We start from the raw sequence: 27,634 nt of genomic DNA, 5'->3' as shown, positions 1-27,634 counted from the left end.
AGTGCTTACATTTCAAAATGATGGCTCCTAAATCCTTGAAAAAGACATTTCTATGTTGTAAAACCAGCAAGAAAAAGATTTACATATATCTCAAAAAGGCAGAAAAAGAATTTATGATAATAAATTTTCTTAAGTAAATGCTATAGGGAAAGGGAGGTCAGGGCTTAGAGTCCGGAAGAAGCCTGTCTAATGTTTAGTCAGGCTGAGGGCTATCTTGGTCACTACCCTTTCCTCTCCAACATGGCATCTAGGGTTATGGGAAGGTATGTGGCTTGTGTAGTAACTTGGTGACTGGGAAGATGTGTTCCTTAGATCTTCAAGTTTTTCTGTCTCCATGGTAATATCTCTCATCTGCCTGACTGCTGATCATCCCACTGGCCCTTATGACTGAAGTGTACAACATATGTGACTTATTTTCCAGTCTTTCTCTTGGCTTGATAAGAGTCTAGAGCAGTGTCTCTCAACCATGAGTGATCCTCCCATCCCCAACCAAGTAGGGAGGGTAGAGGTGAGGTGGACATGGGCAGTATATAGGATAAGGTCTTCCATGAGTAAAAACATGAACTGGAACAGAATCCTTTGCTTTTAGGATCTTTTTCAATGTATCTAACATTCCTTCTTTTTCCTAAGCATACATCTGAAGAGGAGAATGGAACATCCATGCTAATTCTAACTCTACTCCTCTATTTCCTCTTTCTTGTCTCTCTTCCTCCTGTAATACTCTGGGACTGGCTGGACTGGGCTCTCTTTTGTCTCCCCTATTGATGTCTCATCTTTCCAGAGGGCAGAAGAGTTGGGGTTTAGCCTGTATAGGAGGAAGGGAGTAAGTCCTTAGAGGAGACAACTCAAGTTGTCTCAAGGCTTAGTTCTTGATGAGCCAAAGGAATTTGGAAAATCTGTCTAGTCTTCTATTTAAGCTTACTATTTTATCCTGGAACTTAAATCTCGAGCTGTGGCCTCAGAGGGTAGAAGGCTACAAGGCAATAGGATATAAAAAGAAAGTTAAATTGCATCAGTTTAATTGCAAATTTGATCTCCATTGCAAATGTCTACTTCTATTTTAGAAGGTGCTAGGAGAGTATCCTGGTGTGGGTGAACTGTGAGCTTAAAGAAGAGTACAGCAAGAGATAAGGAAGTTTCAATATAGACTGGGTAAAGAAGGAAAGCCAAGAGGGAAATAAATATTTAAGTAAATAAGATCAGATTTGAAATCTGAAAATATCACTTACTGGAGTGGAGAAGTGGGAGACTCCTCAGGAGACTTTAAAATTCTGACCTTGAGCAGGTCCAGGTGACATAATTTCTCAGAAATATCCTTCAGCTATTGGGTGAATTCTAGTTTTCATTCTGGAGAATCTATGTTATATTCCTAACATGGTAATATTTAATAAAACTGGGCAACCAAGACTAGCATCATCGCCAGGCCAAGGAAATCCTGTTGGAACATCACATGGCTTAACACTTCAAAAAGTTGCCCTAAGTTGTAAGTTTCCTCTCCTCTCCTTCTCTCTGTTAATCTCCCACTCACACCACACCCATACCTGTTCTCTTAATTAAGCTCAGCCTATAGGTAACTAAGGTATATGCAAAACATGTGTGTGTGTGTGTGTGTGTGTGTGTGTGTGTATGAAACTATCTCAGCAACTTATTTTTGAGAAACTATGGAAATGTCTACACATCAGTATGTTGAATTTTCATGAAATAGTGTGATGAGAAGCCCAAGGATACAAATTTCCTTAAATAGCTTACAATCACCATGGGTCTCTACACACAGAGTCCATGTGGTTTTCCATCTGTACAAACAGCCCATAATTAAGTTATTCATACCACACTTCTCTTTGATATGCCTTTTAATGCACAGGGATCAATAAATGTGAACCAGTACTTCTATTTAAATGTCATCTCCTAAAGACAGGCAACACAGATAACCTTTTCCCAGAGTGAGTCTATTCTAAAGCACTCCTCACAGATGGCAAAACCTTCTCTTCATCCCAGTCACTTAACCAAATCTGCTCACATTTATTACCCTAAAAGTTATTTATTGCCCATTGAAAAAAGGAAACACGCAGAAACAATTCTATAAGGAAAAAAGACACTTTGGAATACACAAAAAATCAAGTTGTTTTTTTTTCCCTCAGCTGCCTTCTTCTCAAGAGTTTATCTCTTGGTCTTTGACTAGTGGTCTGTTGGTGGGACAGGTGGAAGTAGAGCCACATGTCCACATTGTGAGGTGAATGTGAATAGTGAGGGGGAAAAGAGAACTTTTTAGAAATTTTATACTTCATTCTCTTTTTTTTCTGATGGCTTTTCAAAAACTGGCCCTGAAAACTAATTTTCTCTCTCTCTTTTTTTTCTTTTTCTGTATTTTTAGACCAAGTAGGGTGAAGGACAATGAAACAAAATAACAAAGGCACCAATCATGAAAATTAATATCTTCAACACCCTGCTTACCATTATTTGCCATTTGAAAACATCTGTCTACAGCATTTCTTTCCACTTATCATGGGCGTGTCTGATCAATGTTTTGCATGTAATGCAGACAATTTGATTATCTGAAAACTCACAAAATAGAATTTCTCCTTTTTATAATTGTTGTCCTAATATATGTCAGAGGTAGAATCCTGAAGTTGTGCATGTTCACAGTTTTGGGATTTTTCTCCTTACCTCCATCTCTCTTTCCTCACCCCTCTTGCTCCCTCTTCTTTTTCTCTATAGTTGAAATAAGGGCACTTTGGCATTAGGCTGAATTCATTTTAAGTCCCTACTTACACTAGCTGTTTATTCTCAAGTTAGTTAATTTTTTAAATGCCTCAGTTGGAAATGGGTATGATATTGCTTTACTTGCATGATTTCTTAAGATCATAATTTATTTAACAAGTATATTTTTGCATACCACATATTGAGATGCTTATCATCATGTTTTGACAAGGGTATCAAAACACTATCGAACAAATTGTTGAATTATTAGGCATTACAAATAGACTTTATCATGGCCAAAACCAGGGCAAGTTGCTACTTATGACTTGTGATCTAACTCTGTGATGCAATGGGGGCAGGTTTATCCCAGGACTGTTGACCATGTTAGTTATTGTTCATGGAAAGGGTGTAGCTTCAACCGTGAGCACTCTAATCCTGTAACAGTCCAAACCAACTGTCATCATGGCAAGAGATTTGGTTTAGAGAATGGACAATGGGTGACACAATGTACTTCTGTATATTATTTATTTAATACACAAATACACATGGCCTTTACTTCTATTCCTTGAGAGAGGACATATGTGGAAGACTTTCTTATCAAAAATCTGTGCTTAAAAAATTAGTGGGATTGAGTTAAAAAGACTTGAACACCTTTCTTCTCCTTCTTTATATAGGCATTTCCCACCAGCCCAGTCTTTCCTTTTCCCACCCCACAGTTAAATTTTAATATTTCATTAATATTTATCTTCTTTGGAACAATGGAGCTGTTTACTTTGCAGCTATCAGGAAAAATAATGGGTCAGAACCCCTTTTATGGGCTAAAGAGATTATATATTTATGTATATATTATATATAAAAGATTATATATGAGGTGTGTTGTAGAGGTTAAGAGTGCTGGAGCCAGGCTGCTGGCACTCAAATTCCAGCTTCATTAATTCCTGGTATTGTGTCCTTGTGAAAGTTATTTATCCTCACTGAATCTTGAGTCCTTGTCAGTAAAATAGGGTTTGTTGAGAGAATCAAACAGAATCATGACCTATAATACTTAATATAGTGCCTGCATATAACAGACACTTGAAAAATTGTAGATATTATTGTTACAATTGCATAGGACTTTAATCTAAATTATAGCTAGGTACATTGCAGTGAACCCTCCCATATGTCAAATTTTTATTGGCCATTCATATACTATGCTTATTCAGAGGACCTTCTTATTTAAGACAGATTTACAAATGTATGGATTTCAGGACTGGACTTCTCAGTATGTTGAGTGTCTGACTCTTGATATCTGCTCAGGTTGTGATCTCTTGGTTGTGAGATCAAGCCCTGCATGAGGCTGTGTGCTGAGCATGAAACCTACTTGAGATTCTCTCTCTCCCTCTCTCTCTGCCCCTCACCAGCTCATTCTCTCTCTTTCAATAAATAAATAAAATAAATAAATAAATAATATTTAAAAATAATAAAAAGTTTAGTGTACTTCAGGGTATTGTGGGGAATTAGGGAATGCCTCTTAGAAGAATTGATTCCCAAGCTGAGGCTTAAAAGCTGAGTAGAAGTCATACAGGTGAGAATTAAGGGGAGAAGCATTCAGGGCAGAAGTAACAACATACACTTAAGCCTGAGGATGATGGTAAACAAGGCAAATTCAAAAAGACAAAAGGCATTCAGTATGTTGTCACATAGCATGCTGCATTTGGAGAATGTTAGAAATGAGTCACTTCAGGTCTCAAAGGGTTGTGCAAGCCATAGTAAGTATTTTGGACTTTATTCTAAGGCAAAGGCAGAGAGTGATGGGTATTTAAAAAAGGAGAGAAATAATTTGGTCTGTATTTATAAAAATGTATATGGGCCAGGATGTGGAAAATAAATGGCAGGTCAAGATGGGAAGCATGGAGAGGATTAAGAGGGTGCTTCAGTTGTCCAAGTTAGTGAAAACAGTGACCTGGAAAGGGAGAATGATGGTGACAATGGAGAAAGTGAATGTGGGCATAGATTCAGTAGGATATGATGATTGATTAGATATAAGTGATTAAGAAAAATAGGAAATGATGACAACTGTCAGGTATCTTGTTAAGACACTGGCATTACCACTAGAGAACACAAGAGAACAGTATGTTTCAGGTATGAGATAATGAGTTCAGTTCAGTTTTGGACAAATTAGTAGCATGTGTGGTACCTCTAAGTGAAGATACCCAAGTAGCAAGATGTGTTGAGTTAGAAGCTCAAGAGAAAAGCCTGAGATGCAAACATATATTTTTTAATCATCAGCATAAACATGACAATTGAAACCATGGGAGTAGCTATGATGGCCCAAAAATAGGAGGAGATCATAACTTTGAGGAACAGGGTTCTAACCTTTAATGTTTACATGATAAAGAGAGAAAAGGCTGGAAAAGAGACTAAGTATGAGACCAAGAAAGAGGGAAATCATGAGAAGGTGCTGGTATAGAAACCCATAGTGGGCAGGGAACACTTCAGGGAGGGTGAAGTGGTCTCCAAAGTCAACATGACTACTGAGAAATCATAGAAAAGTGAAGGAGAATGGAAGCCCTTTTGCAGTGAGTAGGAATGGGTAGGAAAGAGAATGTGGAGACACGAAGGGAGGGTAATTCTTTCAAGAAGTTTGATTATGAATGGGTGACTGGAGAAGTGGAGAGAAGATTGATTGATTGATTGATTGATTGATTTTGGAGATGGAGCACTTGAGCAGGTTAATTGCAATGGGAAGGAGGCACTAGAGTGAGAGACTGAAGATACAGGGGTGAGAAGACACCTGAAAGATCCAAGTTCTTGAGAAAGTGGGAGGACAAAATTCAGGCAGAGCAGAGGTGTGATTTTAGATAAGGGAAGAGATTTTTTTCCTGAATGGGAAGGAAGGAAAGGGGATGGATGCAGGTAAGTTTGTAGGTTTATTCTAGGAACTGAGAAATTCTATTTTCTCTGAGAATGAGAAGAAACCAACTGCTGTGAACAAAGGCATAAGGTAGCAGGACTGGAGGGGCACCTGGGTGGCTCAGTTGGTTAAGCATCTGACTGTTGGTTTTGGCTCAGGTCATGATCTCACAGGTCATAAGATCGAGCCTTGGGTCAGGCTCTATACTGACAGTGTGGAGCCTGCTTGGGATTCTCTCTCCCTCTTTCTCTGCCCCTCCCCAGCTCGCTCACTCTCTCTCTCTCTCAAAATAAATAAATAAATAAATAAATAAATAAATAAATAAATAAATATTTAAAAGTGTTTTTTTTTTTAAGTTATCAGGACTGGAGTTGTGAGAAGTGAAGGTCATAAGTAGTCCCCTGCAATGAATGGAAGAGAGAGAGCTTGCTTAGGGAAGGGCAGAAATTTTGCCTGTGACACTAAAAGGTCTGATTAAGTAGGAGTTCATGATTTTTAAGTGGAGCCCATTTTCACCTGAAGTGGGGGGACTATGTGATTTTTCTCCAGCAGCCTAGTGTGGGTTCAGAGAACTGGGCACGTGGAATCATCAAGGGTTGAGGTTCTTTCTAGGCAAGTCAATGGAAAGAAAATGGAGCAAAGGAGTGGTAAGACAGACCATGAAATCCATAATGGAAAGTGAAGAGAGTGAAGAGAGAAAGCTGCTGATTAAAAAGGAAAACAATGAGAGGGAAGGTCAAAGAAGAGTTTTGGTAAAGTAAGACAACAGCTGGAATGGGAGCACCTAAGTGGAAAAGCTGAACAGAGAGGTGGGTATGGAAACATGAGCAATTTTACCAAGGAACTTTACTGATGACATTGATGAATTCTGCCTTTTACTTTGCTCAATTTGGTTGATGCTATTTAATAGTAATGTTTAGTGAATCTCCTATGATTATAAATGGAATGTTTCTCAAGTTTCCATAAAATGTTCAGAGAATATGTAAATATCATTGTGTGATAACTGCAGTGATTAAGAGCTCAAGATCTGAGGTTGAGTGATGGGCATTGAGGAGGGTACTTGTTGGCATGAGCACTGGGTATTTTGTATGTAAGCGATGAATCATGGGCATCTACCCCCAAAACCAAGAGCACGATGTATGCACTCTATGTTAGCCAACTTAACAATAAATTGTACTTAAAAAAAAAAAAAGATCTGAGGTTAGGTTAGAATCCTGTCTCTTGAACCTGCTTTTTCATTTATAAAAGTGGGATAAAATGGTATTTACTAAAAAAAATGGTCAAATGACATTTGGTCAAATGACAGTGCACATAAAGTATTTAGAATAGTTTTGGGCACATAGTAAGTGCCCGCTAAGTGTTAGCTATTATTATCATTACCATTACTATTAGAGATAATTTTGTCTAATTAGCTCATTTTACAGATGAGGAACCTGAGGTTCATTGAAACATATTGACAGTCCCAAGTCAGGCAGTAGACCTAAGTCTAGATCCAGATCTCTAGATTCTTGGTCATTCTCTATCTTTTCTGTGTCACAATGTTTGGATTTTTAGCTACTTACAAGGAGCCAGACCTGCCAATTGGCCCCAGCCCCTCAGACAGAAGAATGTATAGCACAGAGATGCCCAGCAGAGAGCTAGCTCCTCCTCAGGCTTCTCCTGTGCCTTCTCATGTGGCTTCTCATGGTATAGTGACACCATGAGACAGTCATGCACAAGAGACAGTACAAGTAGATCCAGAAGTCTACGGCAAGGTCACCAAATTGCCAATTCATGGGCCTTGTGCCATCTCATCATAACAAAGAAAATTGCACTTTCACAAGCTTCAGTGCATTTTCTGTTGTTCTATAAAATGAAGGCAGCAGCTGTTCTCATCTAATTTACTGTCCTGTCCAGATGGTGGAAGAAAAGATATAATCAAAGTCATTGATGGTATTTTAAAGTTGGGACTCTGTAAGCACTCACTCTTTCCAGCCTTTGATTGTTTACAAAGTCTTCCAGCTAAAATTGGATGCAAACTGACCTGTCCTTCTCTGAAGTAATGGAGCTAATGCTGGGAAAAATTGGTGATTACTTTCTTAATTCCTATGCCTCCAAATACTGTGTGCACAAATTTTTCTGACTGATGGCCTCTGGATCTCTGTCATGACCAAATACTCACACAATCCTTCCTGAGATGTGTATCACCTCTAAAATTTGCCAAAGTTGATTATTAAAGAACCTAAACTGAAACCTTGAAAATCATACAGGGTAAATCATGCAGATGAGATTTCCAAACCAATTTTGGGTTCAGGTGGCCTAATTTAGTTCAAATCCCTATGTGCTCCAAATCAGAATCTTGATTTGTGGTTCCTCAGCTGTGGCCTCAGCCTTCCTACACAATATTCAGGTGGTTTGTTTTGTTGTGGCTGTTGCTGTTATTTTGTTTCTTTCTAACTGAAATTAGAAACAAAGGCTATGTGAGTTATTTATAGTTGCCACATTTGACATGTACTATGCATTTAGGTCTAGAGAAGTAGCTCTTAACCTCCACTGTGCATCAGAATTGACTGGTAAGCTTTTAAAAAACATAGATCTCTGGGTGTTCTTTTTCAGTGACTTACAAGCGGTTTCAAATGTAAGGCAGGGTTGAGAACCAATGCTTTAGACACGTGCTTCTCAAACTTTAATGTGCATATGAATTCTTACTCCTGAAAATGTGATCTGTAGACCTGCACCATTAACATCATACAGCATGTTAGAAATGTAGTCAGCTCCCACCCCAGACATACTGAATCAGAATCTGTGCTTTAACAGGATCCCAGATGTGTCATGTACACATTAAAGCTTGAGAGGTAGTGCTCTAAAGAGTTCTGTTTTCTTCTATAGATCATGATTTACGTATGCTGCCACCAAGATTTTGTGCCTGAGTTGTGGCATGGAAATCCCAACCCTAGGCTTCAAAGATTATCAAAGGCTTTCCCATGTTACTCTTAACATATAATATGAATTTTCAAAAAAGAGAGGTATAAAACTTTATATATAAAGAATGATTCCAGTTATACAAAATGCAAATAAAAATAAAGGAAATATATACTATCTCTGAGTTGTAAAAATGTGGGTGATTTTTATTTTTTATATTTTTTTGTATCTTACAAGTTTCCTTCAATACTATAATCAGAAAAAGTAGTTTCAACAAGACAAAAATCCTATACAAATATCTAACTTCCTTATTATCTTTTACTCTTCTTGGTCCCTAAAGGAAAAATTCTTCATTTTAATATTAAAGCATATCAGGAGATGTTACTTCAACATATTTATTCTCTAGGCTTTTCCACTGTTAGGCAAGAAACCTGACTTTTTTTTAAAGAGCAAGAAACTTGGTATCTTAGAGCATGTAGTGATGAGCTTCTTGTCAGTCTTGATGAAAATTCTAGGGGAAAAAAATCTCATTCTTAGAGAGTAAAAAGAGGTGACTGTTGGAGGCTGGCATAAGTAACACAAAAATGATACATGATTAACCCTAGTTCCTTTTATAGCAAAGTCAATAGAATGGTAAAGAAAGAGGATGTTTTAAATTTTATCTAGCTTGTTTTGTTCCAAAAATTAATTTCATGTTATTCTGATTAAAATATTGAAAATATCAAGAACTGTGGCTTGAATGGTATTAAAATTGGTAACAAACAGTCAGAATCCCAGTAGGAATGAAACATTCAAACAGGTTAACCTAAGAGAGTTTAATAAAGGGACAATTACAAAGTGGGAGCACATTTAGGGGAAACCCACATGGGATGGTGTAGTACAGAGGGATTAGCTATAATGGACAATTGTTACCACCTGGTGCCTGCATGTGCAAGGAGAAGGAGAGGTTACCAGAAGGCAGAGAGAATTCCTATATAGAAGTCTGACAGAAGATGTGCACTTAATGAAGAAAAGGAGCCAAACCATAGCAACCTGGCAAAGGGAATTACTTCAACTACAAAAGGGGTTATTCACTCTTCACCTGTGGATTTCACCTGGTGTCACTTATTGGCCAAACCACCCAAAGGTTAGAGGCCAGGGATCCTGTCCGTGCAGGTCAACCCCCAAGTAAAGCAGTATACCAAGTAAAGTGGTAATAGATCCACAAATGCATGTGGAAAATATTAACTATTAAACTATGTAGATCCCTAATAGGTTGAAAGAAAATAAAAGAATTAGTTAATGGTTTAGAAGTCCATTTACAGGGGTGCCTGGGTGGCTCAGCTGGTTAAGCATCTGACTCTTGATTTTGGCTCAGGTCATGATCTCACAATTCATGAGACTGAGCCTTGCATTGGGCTCCGTGCTGACAGCACAGAGCCTGCTTGGCATTCTCTCTCTCCCTCTCTCTCCATCCTTCCCTCCCTCTCTCTCTCTCTTAAAATAAATAAGTAAACATTTAAAAAAGTAATCCATTTATGTCTTTGCTTCATTCAACATTGCATCAATACTTTGAAGATAGAGAGGATACATGTTAACAAATTTGAAGATGTCACAAAAGTAGGGAATAGGGGAAACATCAGACATACAGTCTCAGTATTCAAAAGAATGATGTTCTGGTTCTAATACAAAATATTTAATAGGTATAAATGAAAGGCCAGCATTTGAGTTAAAAACATAAAATGTATCTATAATTGTGGGAGAGATATGACTAAGTATTATTGCTTATCATTAAGATTTTCAATTAACAAGATCAGTATAAATAATCAGTCATGAAAAGACTGCCGCCCAAACTAATGTGACTTTAGTATGAATTAGAACCAAAATGTCCAGAAAGAGGGGTGAAAGTCTCACTCTATTCTATGCTGAATAGACAGTAATGATAAAATGAATTATTTGCAGGGGATTTAGGACCAGGATGGTAAATATTTAACCTGGAGAATGAGACTCTGTCCAGGAAAGGAGGTGAAGGAATAGATTCTGGGGTAAGTTCCCAAATGTCTAAGGACTCCCCTGTAAAGAGTGATAAGACTTTCTTCCAGCTCTGGGGGCAGAGGGTCATAGGCACAGGGAGCAGATATCAAATTACATAAATCAGCTAAACAAGCCATGCCATCTGAAAATCGAATGCATCTACTGTAGGATCATAAACTCTTTATCCTATTCAATCCTATTCAAACAAAGGCTGAGTGACCACTTACCAGATATACTGCTAAGGAGCCTGGTTGCAGAGAACTGTGCTCTCTGTTATCTTGGAGGCGAGACCCCACCATACCTGAATCCTCAGGGTTATGGTGGCCCCTCTCATCCTGTTTTCTTCTCTATCTCTCTATCAATACTGCATGTTGGTGTTTTCTTCATGTTGTCTTCCCCAGAGCTAAGTAGAAATATAAGCTTAAGCTATGGAGTTTTAGAAGGATTTTGAAGCTTTAGAACTGTTGTTCCCAATTTCCACCAATGGCTTAAATATTTTTCATTAAACATTAAGTGCTAAAGCAGCCCTTCTTATCTCCCACACCAATTACTCTTTTTAAAGAAAAGGCCAGCTTCAATTCCAAATATAATAGTTAAAAACAAATTTTAATTTAGGCCTTTATTTAGCTATTTATTTTTCTGTCTATACAAGTTCAAATAAATTAAAAAGGTATAGAAATGAAAGCAAAAGTCTCTAGAAATCCTACCACCCTGAAATAGTCACATCAATGTTTTGGTGAGCATTCTATGGACCTCTGTCTATGAGTACCAACATAAGGCTTTCTGGATACACAGAAAGATATATTATACATGCTGCTATGCCATCTGTTTTTTATATGCAACATCATGTTGTTGAAATACTTCCATGTTAGTGAACGCTTTTTAATGCTCTGTATGATTATACTTATATTATATTATATTATATTATATTATATTATATTATATGAATGTAATGTGGATATTACTACATACCCATCTAAATAGAATATAGTAAAATATTTAACATGCATTTATTGGTTCTTTTCAAATAGACTACTAAGAGAATATGGTATCCCAGCTGATACAATTTCAGCTCCCTTTCTGGATGACAGCAGTCCTTAAGAGGACAGGTCCGGGGCGCCTGGGTGGCGCAGTCGGTTGAGCGTCCGACTTCAGCCAGGTCACGATCTCGCGGTCCGTGAGTTCGAGCCCCGCGTCAGGCTCTGGGCTGATGGCTCAGAGCCTGGAGCCTGTTTCCGATTCTGTGTCTCCCTCTCTCTCTGCCCCTCCCCCGTTCATGCTCTGTCTCTCTCTGTCTCAAAAAAAATAAATAAACGTTAAAAAAAATTGTTTAAAAAAAAATTAAAAAAAGAGGACAGGTCCATGATTATATAGCAAGGTCAGATGGGATGCTAGGAAAAGCTGGAGCTGTGAGGCTCAAATGAAAATTTTAATTTCAGGAATGAATAAAAGTATTTATGGACTCATTGCTGTGTTAAGATGAAAACTTTAGTGTTTTCTCTCCTTTTCTATCCCTGTTACACATATTGAATGGATTTAATCAGATTCATTTTATTTTTAACATGCTCATATTTTTTAGTGTCTATCAGATTATATTATCTGTAGCTCTCGAAGGTCTAAAAATCTTGTTTCTTTCAGTATAAATTCTCTTGATCATGTTGGATTTTCTAGACTTCTATGTTTTGTTGTTTCAAATTGTGAGTTCATCATCAGTGGGCCTTAATCTATAGAAATGTACTCCCCAAAACAGACATGTAAATAAAGAATAGAATAGAGAACTCTGAAGTGGACCCACAAATGTACAGCCAACTAATCTTCAACAAAGCAGGACATATTATGCAGTTGAAAAAAGAAAGTCTTTTCAGCAAATCGTGCTGGGAAAACAGGACAGCAACATGCAGAAGAATGAAACTGGACCACTTTCTTATACCATGCACAAAAATAAATTCAAAATGGATGAAAGACCTAAATGTAAGACAGGAAACCATCAAAACACCAAAGGAGAAAACAGGCAGCAAATTCTTACCAGACATGTCTCCAGAGGCAAGGGAAACAAAAGCAAACATGAACTATTGGGACTTCATCAAAATAAAAAGGTCCTGCACAATGAAGAAAACAATCAACAAAACTAAAAGGCAGCCTACAGAATGGGAGAAGATATTTGCAAATGACATATCAGATAAAGTGTTAGTATCCAAAATCTATAAAGAACTTATCAAACTCAACACCCTCCCCCCCCAAAAAACCCCAAATAATTCAGTGAAGAAATGAGCAAAAGAAATGAACACTTTTACAAAGAAGATATCCAGATGGCTAACAGACACATGAAAAGATGCTCAACATCACTCATCATCAGGGAAATACAAATCAAAACCACAATGAGATACTACCTCACACCTGTCCAAACAGCTAAAATTAAAAACTCAGGCAACAATACATATTGGCAAGGATGCAAAGAAAAGAGAACCCTTTTGCATTGTTGGTGGGAATGCAAACTGGTGCAGCAACTCTGGAAAACAGTATGGAGATTCCTCAAAAAATTAAAAATAGAGCTACCCTACAACCCAGCAAATTGTATTACTAGGTATTTATCCAAAGGGTACAAAAATGCTGATTTGAAGGGCACATGCACCCCAATGTTTCTAGCAGCACTATCAATAATAGCCAAATTATGGAAAGAATCCAAATGTCTATTGAGAGATGAATGGGTAAAGAAGAATATGTTTTACACACACACACACACACACACACACACACACACACACACACACACACAATGGGATACTACTTGCGATCAAAAAGAACAAAATATTGCCATTTGCAACAATGTGGAAAGAGCTAGAGTATATTATACTAAGCGAAATAAGTCAGTCAAAGAAAGACAAATATCATATGATTTCACTTTTTGTGGAGTTTAAGAAGCACTACAGATGAACATAGTTGAAGCGAAGGAAAAATAAGATAAAAAGAGAGAGGGGGGCAAGCCATAGAAGATTTTTAAATACAGAAAAGAAACTGAGGGTTGCTGAAGGAGTGTTTAGTGGGGAGATGGGCTAAATGGGTGACAGGCATCAAGGAGAGCTCTTGTTGGGATGAACATTGGATGTTATTTATATGTAAGTGATGAATCACTGGGTTCTACTCTGGAAACCAATACTACTGTTATGTTAACCAACTTCAATTTAAATGAATAAATAAAAAAAAAGAAAGAAAGATGCCCTATTGGCTAGTAATGCATCCCTCCAAAGAGGCTTTGTATTTAATTATGCTAAATATCCCAGGGACCAACTTTTAAGGTAACTTCTATTGGAGGAGATTTCTATACCATGTAGGTAGCATTAACTCATACCACACTTTATATGAACATAGATTATGTGGTTGCTATAATTTTTTAGAACCTTGGCCAGGATGCAGGCCCTTTGGTCATCTCTTTGTGCTGGTGAAAATAATTTTTTTCATTCCTCTTCAATGAAGAGTTCTAGCTTACATTGAGGGGACTTTAGAGGGGTAGTTACCACCATTACTCACTCAGTGGTAAAATATTGAAAGTTTATCCCTTTTACTGACACCAAAACAAAGATGTTCATTATCACCATTTCTATTCAACATGGTACTGAAAGAACTAGCCAGGGCAATAATGCAAGAGAAGGAAACAAGGCATATAGATTAAAAAGAAGAAATAAAAACTTTTTTATCCATATATAATGTTTCATAAATAATCCAAAAGAATCTATAAAGTATTATAAATAATCGAATTTAGCAATATTACTTAATGCAAGATCAATGTATAAAAAGCAATTGTATTTTTATGTAGTAGCAAACAGTATGTAACAGCAAACAGTTGGAAAATAAAAACAATAAGCATTTATAACAGTACTGAACGTCAAATACCTACTAATAAATCTAATGAAATAGGTGAAAACTTCTCCATTAGTAAAAATAACAATGGAGAAATTAAGGAAGACCTAAATAAAGAAGTATAGATGGAGAAAGATTATAGGTTAATGCATTGGGAGACCCAAATGGTTAAGTTGTCAATTCTCAAATTGGTCTTTGAACTCAATGTATTCTTAATCAAAATCATAGTAGCTTTTTTCTTTTGGTGGAAATTGGCAGGCATGATTCTAAACTGTATATGAGAATGCAAAGAGAGTCTTGAAAAAGAACAAATCTGGAGGTCTTCCTCCACCAGATTTTAACTTACTATAAAGGTGTAATATTATAGTAGTTAAGACATCTTGGCATTGGTGCAAAGCTAGAAAAATAGAACAATGGTACAGAGATGCCATAAATAGACACATACATATATGGCAATTTGGTTTAGCAAAAGGTATCATTTCTAGTCAATGAAGATAAAAGAACTTCTTTTCAATGAATAATGCTGGGGCAATTAGAAACATGGGAAAAAACAGAAACTTTGAATCCTTCATCAAACCATACATAAAAGTTAATTTGAAGTGGATCATTGACCTTTAGTTTCTTAGTGGAAGCTAAAAATAAATCAAGCTCTAGAATAATCTAGGAAAATATTTTTATGACTTTAAGGTAAGCCTCTCTGGAGCTTGTGTTTTAATCTGAAACTATCTCCTGTACTCAGAGGGCAGGGAAAGACTGATGAAAGATGAAGTCTACTTTAGGATGATGGGTGGCCCATTTCAATAAGCAAGGAAACTTACATATGAGGCTTGTCTTGGACAGCAGCAAGATGTATAAATCCCTGCACCCGCCCACCAGATCGTAAAAATTTTTAAAGAGGACTTAACTGGGTTCAGTCACATATGTATGGTGCAGATGTTCTCAGTACCACATCACTATCTCAATGTTGTATCTTTGGAAAGCCTCTGGGAATGGGAAAGGAAAGCATCATCCACATTCCAAGGAAAGGGGAGGTGTTAAGGAGCTTCTGTGTGCTGTGTGATTTTAAATATGTCTCTTATCTTCTTAGAGTCTTAGTTCCTTCTATAGGTTAATATTTTTGGACCAGATGTTTTTTTAAAATTTTTTTAATGTTTATTTATTTCTGAGACAGAGAGAGACAGAGCATGAGTGGGGCAGGGGCAGAAAGAGAGGGATACACAGAATCAGAAGCAGACTCCAGGCTCTGAGCTGTCAGTACAGATCCCGACTCCGGCCTCAAACTCACAAACTGTGAGATCATGACCTGAGCCCAAGTCTGTTGCTCAACTGACTGAGCCACCCAGGCACCCCTGGACCAGATGTTTTATAAGATCTCTCCTGTGATTCTACCTCAATTTATATTATTCACTGCATTATGTTATAGGTTACACATATATTATATAATATATAATATATATAAGTTTCCATTTGATTTTTGTTGTAATAAGAGTATTATAGACCAAAATTAGGCAATGAATTTTAGAAGTTTTTATTTGCCCTTGCTCTTGTCACATATATGGAAATAATTGACAGAGGATAATATACAAGAGCTCAAAATAACTTGGACTTTATTAGAAAAAATAACCAAACTACTCTAGAGCAATTATAAAAATATCATTAAAAATATTACTTATCTTTCTGTAATCAAAACAAATTTTAAGTTACTGTCATGTGTGGCAGGATATAGGAACTTTCTGGGTTTATAAATTGAATACAAATCACACCTGTTATTTATATCATATCTATTTATAAAGAAGTAAAATTGCACTGTATTTTAAAGGAATATTTTCATTTTTAAAATTAGTAATGAAATTTAATGAATGTATTATTATCTCAAGTTCGTTAGAGCTCTTCAGATAGCAAATGCAACAGTTGAGACCTGAAAAGCTGTTGATTATCACACTTATTTTATTTTATTTTATTTTAGAGAGGGAGAGTGCAAGCAGGGGAGAGGGGCAGAGGAAGAGAGAGAGAAAATCTTCAGCAGACTCCACATTCAGCAGGACTCAATCCCACGACCCTGGGGTCATGAACTGAGCCAAAATCAAGAGTCACTGAACCAACTGAGCCACCCAGATGCCCCCAGATTGTCATCTTTTATTTTTTTACTTTCTAAGTGCCTAGAAGAGCATGGTCCTTGATTTTTCTCACTTAAAAAATATTGATAGGGATAGAATAACATTTTCCTGGAGTATTTATAAGCTTTTGTTTGTCCATATCCCTATCACAGATCTTCTGCTTCCACTTAGAAAGCCACTGGATATGGGAGCTCCCACCCTAACAATGAGGACAACCAATATAAAGTATATAATTATAGTTGCAAAAATACAAACAAACAATAAACCCCTTCAGTGGCCTAAGGACTCAAAGAAACCCAGGTGAACTAAACTTTACAAGTTATTAGCCCTTCCTAGAGGAAAAGAGACCCCTGGCCATTTTCTTTCCTAGCATGACAGCAGTAGGAGGTAAAGGAGAAACCAGCCAAACTTGTATGTGAGTTGGTGTGATGGATTAGAAACTATGGCCACAGAGCAGCCTTCATCCACCCATCATGGACCTTCACCAAGTATGCCAAGAAATTAAGGTTGGGTTCAAGACAGAAGAGATGAGGGCCATCTACATGAGGAAGCTTTTGGAGTCACTGAGGTACTTTGTTGGTCTCAATCCCTTTATAGACTCCAGTGGTTATTTGAAGGATGAGGAGACCCTTCTGTTCCCGGCATTAAGAATGATAACGATTGGAGGATGGTTAAAATGGTGGAGTAGTTTAGGGACCCTGAGCTTGTTTCATCCCTGAAACACAGCTAGATCAGCGTCAACCCATTATGAACACCTAGGAAATTGATCTGAGGATTAATGCAACAAATCTGCAAAATTTGACCTAGAGAGCCTGGCAGGTACACAGTGCAGAAAGGTGAATTAGGGAGAGAAAGGCACAGAACCATGGAGGTTACGGAGCCATTTTTGTGGAGAGAGGACAGAGAGAGAAAGAGAAAGGGGAAGAAAGTGCAGAGCTTTGGGATTGAGCAAATAAAGCACTCCCCCTGAAAGTAGCTGGAGGAAAAAGAGAGAGAGAGAGAGTGAAAACACTCTTAGGGGACTGGAAAAGAAATCTGTTCCTCAAGACCATTGACAGGGAGGAAGGAAAGGGTTTCACTCCCTCCCAGGTTTCTATAAACAGTGGAGCTCAAAGTCTGAAGTTTAGAGCTCAGTGCCTGATAGTGCTCCTGCAAGGAAGTAGGGTGAATCCCTAGGAGGAGGCAGTGCAGTCTGAGGGGTTCCTGTGCCACACAGGGAGAAGCGGTTCACTGCTTGGAGTACATTTGGTAGAGGATATATGGCCTCCCTGTGGGCAATGAAACTTAGAGCTGATTCTTAGAAAGAATTAACAAAATTGATAAACCCCTATCCAGATTTATTAAAAAGACAAAGGAAATGACCCAAATAAATAAAATCACAAATGAAAGAGTAGAGATCACAATCAACATAGCAGAAATACAAACAATAATAAGAGAATATTATGAGCAATTATATGCCAACAAATTGGGCAATCTGGAAGAAATGGATAAATTCCTAGAAACATTTTAAACTACCAAAATTAAAACAGGAAGAAATAAAAAGTTTGAACAGACCCATAACTAGAAAAGAAATTGAATCAGTAATCAAAAATCTCCCAACAAACAAGAGTCCAGGGCTGGATGGCTTTCTGGGGGAATTCTACCAAACATTTAAAGAAGAGTTGATACCTATTCTTTGGAAGTTGTTCCAAAAAATAGAAATGGAAGGAAAATTTCCAAACTCCATTCCATGATGTCAGTGTTACTTTGATTCCAAAACCAGGCAAAAGACCCCACTAAAAAGGGAAATTGCAGACCAATTTCCCTGATGAACAGGGATGTAAAAATTCTCAACAAGATACTAGCAAATTGAATCCAACAATACATTAAAACAATTATTCACCATGATCAAGTAAAATTTACTCCTGGGCTGCAAGGATGGTTCAATATCTATAAATCAATCAACATGATACATCACATTAGTAAAACAAAGGGTAAGAACCACATGATCTTCTCAATAAATGCAGAAGTAACATTTGACAAAATACAACACCCTTTCTTGATAAAAACCCTTGAGAAAGTAGAAACATACCTCAATATCCATATATGAAAGACCCACATATGAAAGATCCAGGTTTAAAAAAAAAGATCCAGGTTAATCTGGATCCTGGTTAATTTATGTGTTAACTTGAGTGGACTACTGGAAGCCCAGAGAGCTGATAAACATCATTTCACAGGGGTTGCCTATGAGGGTATCTCCAGAAGAAATTGGCATTTTAATCAGTAGACTGAATAAAGAAGATTGCTCTCACCAATGTGGTGGGAATCATCCAAGCCATTGAAGGCCTAAAAAGAACAAAAAAAGTGGAGGAAGGGTGTATTTATTTCTGCTTCAGATGAGACATTCATCTTCTCCTGCTGTCGGACATCGGTGCTCCTGGTACTTGAACTTTTGGACTGAAACTGAGATTTGAATTCTTATTCCCATAAGGTCATTAACCCATAAGCTCAAAGGTTCATAGGTATGAGAACAAAATCTGCCTATATGGGGAAACTGTCTATGGACAAGAAACTGAATGTTCAGATACTGTTGCCAATTCTTGTGACTGTTTTTTCATTCATTCACGGATTTACCTAATGCCTGCTATGTGCTGGATACTTCTCTAGGAACTGGGAATTCACCAGTTAAAAGCACCCAGGAGATTTCTGACCTCATGAAGCCTACATTCTAGCTTGAGAAAGAAAGATAATAAAAAAATCAACAAATTAATAAATAATATATAAGATGGTGATAAATGCTATGAAGAAAAATAAGACAGGAAGAAGGGATAGGAAGGCACAGAGGGCAGATTTAAAGGATTTACATGAAGGGGCACCTTGGTATCTCAGTTGGTTAAGTGTCCAACTCTTGATTTCAGCTCAGGTGATGATCTCAAGGTCATTGAGGTCAAATACAATGTTGGGCTCTGTGCTGAGCATGGGGCCTGCTTAAGATTCTCTCTCTCGGAGGAGAAGGCAAGATGGAAGAACAGCATGGAAGTTTTTTGTGTGTCTCTCATCAATGAAATACAGCCAGACCAACACTAAACCATCCCACATACCTAGAAAACTGATCTGAGGATTAACACAGAAATCTGCACAACCTGAACCACAGAATTCAACAGATACGTGGCATGGAGAGGTGAACTTGGGGAAAGAGAAGCCGTGGAGGGCAGGGAGCTGCTTTTGCGTGTGGAGAGAGGATGGAGATGGGGGCAGGGGAGAATACGGGAAAAGCACCCCTCCCCAAAAGCAGCTGGAGAGAAAATGGAAAATTGGAAATAGCCGCAAAGACTGAACTAAAAAGGGAGAAAGGAGAGGGTTTAAATTCAATTAAGACTGTAAACAGGGGGAGTGCAGAATCTAAAACTCCACAGCTCCATACCTGGTGGTGCTCTGGTGGGAGGGGCAAATGCCCAGGAGCAGAGTGGGGTCTGGGAGGTTCTCGGGCCACAAGGGGAAAAGCGGTTCCACTGCTGGAAGGACATTTGGTAGAGGCTGTAAGGCCACCAAGGCCCAGCAGACCCCAGAGAATTGCCACATTTGCTGGTACTTGAACAAGGATGTTGGGGGTGAAGCCTGGTGCCAGATGTATGTTGTGATTTTCCATAATCCCTGAGGCACTGCTGCTACACTGTCTTATGAACTTTTTCTGGGAAAACTGGCACCTGGCTGCACTCTCTGGGCATTGGCAGCAGCACAATCCCACAAGCGTTCCTGGGTATAGCCAGCACCTGGCCATTGCTCAGTGAGACCCTCTGCAGAAGGACTGAGCAGGTCAAAGCCGCAGTCCCTCAGAAGTGGGGGGCCAGGGAAGGCAGCCACATCTGAGACAAAACATGGGAGGGAGGTGCTGTCTGGGGCTTAGTCACAGACAGTGTGGAAGCATGGAGTGGACGGAAGCTGAAGACAAAGGATAGGTGTGCAATTGCTGATTGAGAACAGAGATCTGATACCAGAGACTGGGTAGCTGTGTGAGGCCATTTCCACTGCTCCCGCACATGCGTGTACCCACCTACGAGCACCACAACAATCCACCCCAGTAGGCAAACAGCTCCACCTAGTGGCAGGCGGAGCCAATACCTTAAGCCCCGTCCAACTGGGCCAACCTCGCTCTACAAGAACAAAAGTCTTGCTGCTAGCTTAGTTTATGGACTATAAAGTACTTCAGAGTTGGACTTCTAGACAAAATGAAGTAATTTCAGTTGGATTTCAGTCTGTTAGCTGGTCTAACCAATTTTCTTTCTTTCTTTCTTTTTCTCTTTTTCATTTTGTTTCGTTTCTTTTCTTTTTCTTTTTTCTTTTTTTTTAAATAGATTTTTTAATTTTTTTTTTTTTTTTGAGACAGAGACAGAGCGTGAAGAGGGGAGGGGCAGAGAAAGAGGGAGAAAGAGAATCCAAAACAGGCTCCAGGCTCCACACTGTCAGCACAGAGCCTGACACGGGGCTCAAACCCATGACCTGTGAGATCATGACTTGAGACAAAGTCAAACGCTTAACCAGCTGAGCCACCCAGGCACCCGTTCTTTTCTTTTTCTTGAATACAGAAAGAGAAAAATACATTTTTATTTTCAATTTTTATTAAAAATATTTTTCTTTAGAGTTTTATACTATATTTTTTAGTTTTGTGTAAATTTTTTCAAATTTTATTTTATTTTATTTTTTTCAAATATGAAATTTAGCATCAAACTGGTTTCCATACAACACCCAGTGCTCATCCCAAAAGGCGCCCTCCTCAATAACCATCACCCACCTCCCCTCCCTCCCACCCCCATCATCCCTCAGTTTGTTCTGTTTTTAAGAGTCTCTTATGTTTTGGCTCTCTCCCTCTCTAACCTCTTTTTTTCTTCCCCTCCCCCATAGACTTCTGTTAAGTTTCTCAAGATCCACATAAGAGTGAAAACATATGATATCTGTCTTTCCCTGTATGACTTATTTCACTTAACATAACACTCTCCAGTTGCATCCACGTTGCTACAAAGGGCCATATTTCATTCTTTCTCATTGCCACATAGTATTCCATTGTGTATATAAACCACAATTTCTTTATCCATTCATCAGTTGATGGACATTTAGGCTTTTTCCATAATTTGGCTATTGTTGAGAGTGCTGCTATAAACATTGGGGTACAAGTGCCCCTATGTATCAGCACTCCTGTATCCCTTGGATAAATTCCTAGCAGTGCTATTGCTGGGTCATAGGGTAGGTCTATTTTTAATTTTTTGAGGAACCTCCACACTGTTTTCCAGAGTGGCTGCACCAATTTGCATTCCCACCAACAGTACCAGAGGGTTCCCATTTCTCCACATCCTCTCCAGCATCTATAGTCTCCTGTTTTGTTCATTTTGGCCACTCTGACTGATGTGAGGTGGTATCTGAGTGTGGTTTTGATTTGTATTTCCCTGATGAGGAGTGATGTTGAGCATCTTTTCATGTGCCTGTTGGCCATCTGGATGTCTTCTTTAGAGAAGTATCTGTTCATGTTTTCTGCCCATTTCTACACTGGATTATTTGTTTTTCGGGTGTGGAGTTTGGTGAGTTCTTTATAGATTTTGGATACTAGCCCTTTGTCTGATATGTCATTTGCAAATATCTTTTCCCATTCTGTTGGTTGCCTTTTAGTTTTGTTGGTTGTTTCCTTTGCTGTGCAGAAGCTTTTTATCTTCACGAGGTCCCAATAGTTCATTTTTGCTTTTAATTCCCTTAGACTTGGGGATGTGTCAAGTAAGAAATTGCTGCGGCTGAGGTCAAAGAGATTTTTTCCTGCTTTGTCCTCTAGGGTTTTGATGGTTTCCTGTCTCACATTCAGGTCCTTTATCCATTTTGAGTTTATTTTTGTGAATGGTGTAAGATAAGTGGTCTAGTTTCATCCTTCTGCATGTTGCTTTCCAGTTCTCCCAGCACCATTTGTTAAAGAGACAGTCTCTTCTATTGGATATTCTTTCCTGCTTTGTCAAAGATTAGTTGGCCATACGTTTGTGGGTCTAGTTCTGGGGTTTCTATTCTATTCCATTGGTCGATGTGTCTGTTTTTGTGCCAATACCATGCTGTCTTGATGATGACAGCTTTGTAGTAGAGGCTAAAGTCTGGGATTGTGAAGCCTCCTGCTTTGGTCTTCTTCTTCAAAATTACTTTGGCTATTCAGGGCCTTTTGTGGTTCCATACAAATTTTAGGATTGCTTGTTCTAGTTTCAAAAAGAATGCTGGTGCAATTTTGATTGGGATTGCACTGAATGTGTAGATAGCTTTGGGTAGTATTGACATTTTAACAATATTTATTCTTCCAATCCATGAGATGGAATGTTTTTCCATTTCTTTATATCTACTTCAATTTCCTTCATAAGCTTTCTATAGTCTTCAGCATACAGGTCTTTTACATCTTTGGTCAGGTTTATTCCTAGGTATTTTATGCTTCTCGGTGCAATTGTGAATGGGATCAGTCTCTTTATTTGTCTTTCTGTTGCTTCATTATTAGTGTATAAGAATGCAATTGATTTCTGTACATTGGTTTTGTATTCTGTGACTTTGCTGAATTCATGTATCAGTTCTAGCAGACTTTTGTGGAGTCAATTGGGTTTTCCATGTATAATATGATGTCATCTGCAAAAAGTGAAAGCTTAACTTCATCTTTGCCAATTTGGATGCCTTTGATTTCCTTTTGTTGTCTGATTGCTGATGCTAGCACTTCCAACACTATGTTAAACAACAGCGGTGAGAGTGGACATCCCTGTCGTATTCCTGATCTCAGGGAGAAAGCTCTCAGTTCTTCCCCATTGAGGATGATATTAGCTGTGGGCTTTTTCTAAATGGCTTTTATGATGTTTAAGTATGTTCCTCCTATCCCGACTTTCTCAAGGGTTTTTATTAAGAAAGGATGCTGAATTTCATCAAGTGCTTTTTCTGCATCGATTGACTGGATCATATGGTTCTTATCTTTTCTTTTATTAATATGGTGTATCACACTGATTGATTTGCGAATGTTGAACCAGCCCTGCATCCCAGGAATGAATCCCACTTGATCATGGTGAATAATTCTTTTTATATGCTGTTGAATTCGATTTGCTAGTATCTTATTGAGAATTTTTGCATCCATATTCATCAGGGATATTGACCTGTAGTTCTCTTTTTTTTACTGGGTCTCTGTCTGGTTTAGGAATCAAAGTAATGCTAGCTTCATAGAATGAGTCTGAAAGTTTTCCTTCCCTTTCAATTTTTTGGAATAGCTTGAGAAGGATAGGTATTATCTCTGCTTTATGTGTCTGGTAGAACACCCTGGGAAGCCATCTGGTCCTGGACTCTTATTTGTTGGGAGTTTTTTGATAACTGACTCAATTTCTTCACTGGTTATGGGTCTGTTCAAGCTTTCTGTTTCTTCCTGTTTGAGTTTTGGGAGTGTGTGGGTGTTTAGGAATTTGTCAATTTCTTCCAGGTTGTCCAGTTTATTGGCATATAATTTTTCATAGTATTCCCTGATAATTGCTTGTATTTCTGAAGGATTGGTTGTAATTAAAATTCTGTTTTACTTCCATCATGTCATTTCAGTCTACTTCAGTGTATTCATTTTTTCAAATTTTCAAACAATTTCCTTTTTTTTCCTTTTTTCCTTTCCCCTTTTTTCTCTAATCTATCAAGCCACTTTCAACACCAAGATCAAAACACACAGGATCTAGTATCATTTATTCTATTTTGTGCGTGTGTGTTTTTTTAACTTTTTAATTTTAATATTTTTTAATTTTAATACTTTTTACTTTAATTTTTCTACCTCATTAATTCCTTTTCTCCCTTAAAAATGATGAAACGAAGGAATTCACTTCAAAAGAAAGAGTAGGAAGAAATGACAGCCAGGGACTTAACCAACACAGACACAAGCAAGATGTCTGAACCAGAATTTAGAATCACAGTAATAAGAGTATTAGCTGGAGTGTAAAATAAATTAGAATCCCTTTGTGCAGAGATAAAAGAAGTAAAACCAGTCACGATGAAATAAATAATGCTATAACTGAGTTGCAGTCATGGATGGATGCCACAGGGGCAAAGCTGGATGAGGCAGAACAGAGAATCAGTGACATAGAGGAGAAACTTATGGAGAATAATGAAGCAGAAAACAAGAGGGAGATAAAGGCAAAAGAGCACAATTTAAGAATTAGAGGAATCAATGACTCAATAAAAAGGAACAACATCAGAATCATAGGGGTCCCAGAAGAGGAAGAGAGAGAAATAGGGGTAGGAGGGTTATGTGAGCACATCATGGTGGAAAACTTTCCTAACTTGGGGAAAGACACAGACATCAAAATCCAGGAAGCACAAAGGACCCCCATTAGATTCAACAAAAACCGACATCAACAAGGCATATCATAGTCAAATTCACAAAATACTCAAGCAAGGAGAGAATCATGAAAGCAGCTAGGGAAAAAAAGTCCTTAACCTACAAGGGAATACAGAGCAGGTTTGCAGCAGACCTATCCACAGAAACTAGGCAGGCCAGAAAGGAGTGGCAGGGTAAATTCAGTGTGCTGAATCAGAAAAATATGCAGCCAAGAATTCTTTATCCAGCAAGGCTGTCATTCAAAATAGAAGGAGAGATCAAAATTTTCCCAGACAAACAAAAATTAAAGGAGTTTGTGACCACGAAACCAGCCCTGCAAGATATTTTAAGGGGGATTCTCTGAGGGGAGAAAAAATGAATGAATAAACAAACAAACAAACAAACAAACAAATACCAAAAACAACCAAGATAAGAAAGGACCAGAGAACACCACCAGAAACTCCAACTCTATAAGCAACATAATGGCAATAAATTCATATCTTTCAGTACTCAGTCTAAATGTCAATGGACTCAATGCTCCATTCAAAAGACATAGGGTAACAGAATGGATCAGAAAACAAGATCCATCTATATGCTGTTTACAAGAGACCCACTTTAGACCGAAAGACACCATCAGATTGAAAGTAAGGGGATGGAACCATCTATCATGCTAATGTTCAACAAAAGAAAGCCAGAGTAGCCATACTTATATCAGAGAATCTAGACTTTAAAATAAAGACTGTATTAAGAGATGCAGAAGGGCATTATATCATAATTAACAGGTCTATCCACCAAGAAGACCTAACACTTGTAAACATTTATGCACCAAATGTGAGAGCACCCAAATATATAAGTCAATTAATCACAAACATAAGAAACTCATTGATAGTAATGCCATAAGTGTAGGAGACGTCAATACCTCACTCACAGCAGTGGACACATCATCTAATCAAAAAATCAACAGGAAACAATGGCTTTAAATGACACACTGGACCAGATGGATTTAACAAATATATTCAGAACATTTCATCCTAAACACTGGAATATACATTCTTCTCCAGTGTACATGGAACATTCTCCAGAATAGACCACATACTGGGACACAAATCAGCCCTCAGAAAGTACAAAAAGATCAAGATAATACCGTGCATATTGTCAGACCACAAGGTTATGAAACTCGCAATCAACCACAAGAAAAAATTTGGAAAGGTAACAAATACTTGGAGACTGAAGAACATCCTACTAAATAATGAATAGGCCAACCAAGAAGTTAAAGAGGAAGTTAAAATGTATATGGAAGCCAATGAAAATGATAACACCACAACCCAAAACCTCTGAGACAAAGCAAAGTTAGTCATAAGAGGAAAGTATATAGCAATCCAGGCCTTCCTAAAGAAGGAAGAAAGATCTCAGATACACAACCCAACCTTACTCATTAAAGAGCTGGAAAAAGAGCAGCAAATAAATCCCAAAACTAGCAGAAGACAGGAAATAATAAAGATTAGAGCAGAAATTAATGCTATCAAAACCAAAAAAAAAAAAAAAACAAACAAACCAGTAGCACAGATCAATGAAACCAGAAGCTGTTTGTTTGAAAGAATTAACAGAATTGATAAACCACTAACCAGTTTGATCAAAAAGAAGAAGGAAAGGATCCAAATAAATAAAATCAAGAATGAAAGAGGAGAGATCACAAACAACACAACAGAAATATAAACAATATTAAGAGAATATTATGAGCAATTATATGCCAATAAAATGGGCAATCTGGAAGAAATGGACAAATTCCTAGAAACATATATACACTACCAAAACGGAAACAGGAAGAAATAGAAAATTTGAACAGACCCATAACCAGTAAAGACATCGAATTAGTAATAAAAAATCTGCCAAAAAACAAGAGTTCAGGGTCAGATGGCCTTCCAGGGGAATTCTACCAAACATTTAAGGAAGAGTTAACACCTATTCTCTTGAAGCTGTTCCAAAAAATAGAAGTGGAAGGAAAACTTCCAAACTTTTTCTATGAAGCCAGCATTACTTTGATTCCCAAACCAGACAGAGACCACACTAAAAAGGAGAACTATAGAGCAATTTCTCTGATGAACATGGGTGCAAAAATTCTCAATAAGATACTAGCCAACTGTATCCAACAATACATTAAAAAAAATATTCACCACGACCAAGTGGGATTTATGCCTGGGATGCAGAGCTGGTTCAATATCTGCAAAACAATCATTGTGATATATCACATCAATAAAACAAAGGACAAGAATCACATGATCCTCTCCATAGATGGAGAGAAACCATTTGGCAAAATACAGCATCCTTTTTTGATAAAAACCCTCAAGAAAGTAGGGATAGAAGGAGTATACCTCAAGATCACAAAAACCATATATGAACGACCCAATGCTAATATCTTCCTCAATGGGGAAAAACTGACAGCTTTCCTCCTTAGGTCAGGAACAAGACAGGGATGTCCACTCTCACCACTGTTATTCAACATAGTATTGGAAGTCTTAGCCTCTGCAATCAGACAACACAAAGAAATAAAAGGCATACAAATCTGCCAGGAGGAGGTCAAACTTTCACTCTTTGCAGATGACATGATAGTGTATATGGAAAACCCAAAATATTCCACCAAAAAACTGCTATAACTGATTCATGAATTCAGCAAAGTTGCAGGATATAAAATCAATGCACAGAAATCGGTTGCATTCCTATACACCAACAATGAAGTGACAGAAAGAGAAATCAAGGAATCGATCCCATTTACAGTTGCACCAAAAAACCCATAAAATACCTAGGAACAAATCTAACCCAAGAGGTGAAACA

Source organism: Lynx rufus, unplaced genomic scaffold (assembly GCF_022079265.1).
Source record: "Lynx rufus isolate CCGP_SWC_20201006 ecotype Redwood Valley unplaced genomic scaffold, mLynRuf1.p SCAF_6, whole genome shotgun sequence".
Taxonomy (NCBI): domain Eukaryota; kingdom Metazoa; phylum Chordata; class Mammalia; order Carnivora; family Felidae; genus Lynx; species Lynx rufus.
Note: the sequence above shows the minus strand (reverse complement) of the source record.